We start from the raw sequence: 4497 nt of genomic DNA on the forward strand, positions 1-4497 counted from the left end.
GAACTTTTGCATACAAACGCATGCCATTTGGACTTTGCAACGCCCCTGCAACCTTTTAAAGGTGCATGATGGCGATTTTTCACGACATGATAGAAGAATGCATGGAAGTTTTCATGGATGACTTTTCAATCTTCGGTTATACATTTGAATCATGTCTAGTTAATCTTGAACGAATGCTTATTAGATGCGAGCAATCAAATCTAGTAATTAATTGGGAGAAATGTCATTTCATGGTTAAAGAAGGCATCGTTCTCGGTCATAAAATCTCAAAGGAAGGAATTGAAGTGGATAGAGCTAAAGTAGATGTAATTGCTAAACTTCCACATCCCACCAATGTTAGAGGAGTTAGGAGTTTTGTAGGGCATGCCGATTTTTACCGACGTTTCATAAAAGATTTTTCTAAAATTGCCACTCCTATGAATAAACTCCTAGAAAAAGATGCTCCATTCATCTTTTCGGATGAATGCATTAAATCTTTTAATATTCTTAAAGAGAAACTCACTAATGCGACGATCATGATAACTCCAAATTGGAATCTACCATTTGAACTCATGTGCGATGCAAGTGATTTTGCAATGAGAGCCGTTTTAGGTCAAAGGATTGAAAAACGATTTTAACCTATTTATTACGCTAGTAAGATGTTACATGGAGCACAAACGAATTACACAACTACTGAAAAAGAACTCCTTGCTATTGTCTTTGCTTTTGATAAATTTCGTTCATATCTCGTTCTAGCTAAAACGGTGGTCTATACAGACCATTCTGCTCTTAGATACCTATTTTCAAAACAAGATGCCAAACCACGATTAATCCGTTGGATCTTACTCTTATAAGAGTTCGATAATGAAATCCGAGACAAAAAAGGAGCAGAAAATCTCACAGCCGGTCATCTTTCTCGTCTTGAAAATCCCGAATTAGAAGTTCTAAACGAATCGGCCATACAAGATAACTTTCCTGATGAATATCTTTTGAAGATCAATTATAATGAAATACCATGGTTTGCAGACTATGCAAACTACTTAGTATGTAGATTCCTTGAAAAAGGGTTGCCGTACCAAAAACAAAAGAAATTTTTTAGTGATATAAAACACTATTTTTGGGAAGATTCACATTTGTTTAAAAGTTGTCCCGATGGAATAATACGCCGATGTGTATTTGGAGATGAAGCTAGTCAAATCTTAAACCATTGTCACACAGGACCAACAGGAGGGCATTATGGGCCTCAACTAACAGCAAGGAAAGTCTATGACGCTGGATTCTATTGGCCTACAATTTTTAAAGACGCACACCTTCTTTGTAAATCCTGTGATGCTTGTCAAAGGGTCGGAAAAATAAGACAACGTGATGAAATGCCACAAAATGTCGTTCAAGTATGTGAAGTATTTGACATTTGGGGTATTGAATTTATGAGTCCATTTCCAAAATCTCATAATAATCTCTATATTCTCATTGCCATTAATTATGTATCTAAATGGGCAGAAGCACAAGCTCTCCCGACTAACGATGCACGAGTTGTAATCAACTTCTTAAAACGTCTTTTTGCTAGGTTCGGAACACCGAAAGCTTTAATAAGTGATCGGGGTACTCATTTTTGTAACAATCAACTTGAGAAAGTTCTCAAAAGATATGGAGTAACTCATAAAATCTCAACCGCTTATCATCCACAAACAAGTGGACAAGTTGAAAATACCAACCGAGCATTAAAATGTATTCTAGAGAAAACCGCAGGATCAAATCCGAAGGAATGGTCCATAAAATTGGAGGATGCACTCTGGGCTTTTAGAACAGCCTACAAAACTCCAATTGGAACCACACCTTTTAAACTCGTTTACGGAAAAGCATGTCACCTTCCAGTAGAAATTGGGCACAAAGCATTTTGGGCTTTGAAGACATGTAATATTGAGTTGCATGAAGCCGGACGTCTACGGTTAAGTCAACTAAACGAATTAGAAGAACTAAGACATGAAGCATATGAAAATTCGTTAATCTATAAGGAAAGAACGAAGAAATGGCATGATAAAAGAATCAGAAGTTCAAAAGAATTTAAGGAAGAAGACAGAGTTCTTCTTTTAAATTCACGATTCAAGCTATTTCCTGGAAAATTGAAATCTAGATGGTCTGGACCATTCATAGTCAAAAGAGTTTTCCCATACGGAACAATAGAGTTGATAAATTCAAATGGGATTGAATTTAAAGTTAATGGTCACAGAGTTAAACATTACATACATGGTCCAATGAAAGTTGACAATGAAGTCAATCATAATTTCACCACCCAAGAAAACCCTCAGAATGAAAACATAAATATGTTATCAACAACATATGAAAAACCAAAATTGGAAGACGGGGAAGCTTCAAATTGGAGTGATGAAGAAGAATTCCTATACAAACCTCTTATTTCAAGAAACGAAGAAAAATGTGAACAAGAAGTTCAAGTAGAAGTGAAAGAACCAAGAAAAGATCACCCGAAAAAGGTTAACAAACCAACTCTACTTACTAAAGTAGGAGACCCTGGTGAATTTATCATTTCTTAGTTGCTTAATGATGTTGCTATGTATAATGGACTCGCAGATTTAGGAGCAAGTACAAATGTTATGCCTCTTTCCTTATACAAAAGATTAGGTGTGGGTAAATTAAGACCAACCAGAATAGGTGTTCAATTATTTGATCAAACCATTAAACACCCGGTTGGAATAGCCAATAATTTACTTGTTAAAGTGGGAAGTTTGACCTTTGTTGCAAACTTTATAGTTATTAATATAGAGGAAGACCTTGATATTGCTCTAATTTTAGGTCGCCCATTTTTAGCAACTACCGAGACATTCATTGATGTAAGAGAAGGTAGAATGACACTTAGGGATGGTGACAAATCGGTTACCTTTGTGAACAGAAAGTTTAGATCTCCACCAACCAAAATTGTTGAACCAATAAAAATGCCTAAGTGTGGGGAAGATGAAGAAACACCTAATGATGAACCAATAACAAAGAACCCCGTTGTTGATACGAAATTAGATGAACTCGTTTTCAACTGTTCAACGAAGAAACTTTATAAACGGATTCAAGATGCTAGGATTAAGGGGAACTTTAAGTTATGTAACCGATTAGTATCCAAATTGTCGCCTAAAGAAAAGGCAATGTTAGTTGAATTTGTGAAAGTTACAGAGGAAATCAACAATTGGCTTGAAGCAAAAGTCAGAGAAATACAAGTTGTTGATAATCCAATTGAAAACAAAGTTAATCACAATTTCGACACCACAGCTAAATAAGTATGGGGAGAATCAAGTCTTTTTAAGGGTAATATGTATTTCTGTTAGAGTTAGGTTTTCTGTTTTCGTGTAGTTCTCGAAAATGGAATTCGAATGGTCTTTCCCTAGCAAACCCTAAAGAACTAGTCTTCTCCCTCCATTCTGAATTTTTATTTCTTTTAGGTTTTACGAGATGAAGAATTCCTTTGATCTGAATCATGGTCTACTACTACACACTATGATTACTAAACGTAATAATAACATCTTTTCGAGTGAACTGGTATCATTCATAAGAGGTAAAATGGACGAAGTGAGGAAAGAACTCAGAAAAGATCATCATAAGACACATTTTGGTGAAGGAAAATAAAAATCCGCAACAAAAAGAAGAGCACGACACCTTGAAAGATGTCATAAATGCAGAAAATGGTCACACGAAGGTAAATGTTCGAACAATCAAACATATTCAAATACCGAATTTGTTACTCGATGCAGAGAAGCACCGTTCATATATTTAGAAGAAAAGTTATTGAAGAATTGAGGTTACGCCTACGTAGCTACGAAAAACTAAATCACACGACTCTCCTATGAGTCGGCTAAAGCAGGTCTCTGAGAATTCTATCTCATAGGTAAGTATGTACAGTTTTTATTTTTTATTTATTGCTTTTAACCTTTTGATAATAAACGCTGAATCGTTCGCTATAAAGTATTAAATTGATATTCAATAAAATTAGGTATGCGAAACCGAAATTATTGATATCATACAAAAATTTATTACATCACTGCGAAATTTACCGTTTATTCTTAAGGTATAAATATCTTTAATCAATCAATCCAAAATATTTCAGAAATTCGTCAGGAGTAAAACTAGGTAAAATAGCTGAAATTACTTTACCCAAAAGAGGGGCGTATATTTTTGATAATATTTGATTGATTAAAGTGGGATAAAAGACTAAAAAGATTTTTAATTTTAATTTTTACCTTGTTTTTAAAATTAATATATAAATATTAAATTATTATTGTAAATCTTTTTAAATCAATATATTTAAGTTTTTTATATATTTTTAAAAATTAATATTTTCAATATAAAGTTTGTAAAATTAATGTATAAAAATATTAATAATATTAATATGAATTTTTAATTTTATGCATTTTAAATTTAAGTTTGGTTTGAATTTAAAAACAAAAATTTACTTTATTTCATTAAGTTAAAAATTTGATATTTAAAATTCGTCGTGAGTTGAAGACTAGGTCGTTG

The sequence above is a fragment of the Rutidosis leptorrhynchoides genome, chromosome 10 (assembly GCF_046630445.1).
Source record: "Rutidosis leptorrhynchoides isolate AG116_Rl617_1_P2 chromosome 10, CSIRO_AGI_Rlap_v1, whole genome shotgun sequence".
Classification (NCBI taxonomy): Eukaryota; Viridiplantae; Streptophyta; class Magnoliopsida; order Asterales; family Asteraceae; genus Rutidosis; species Rutidosis leptorrhynchoides.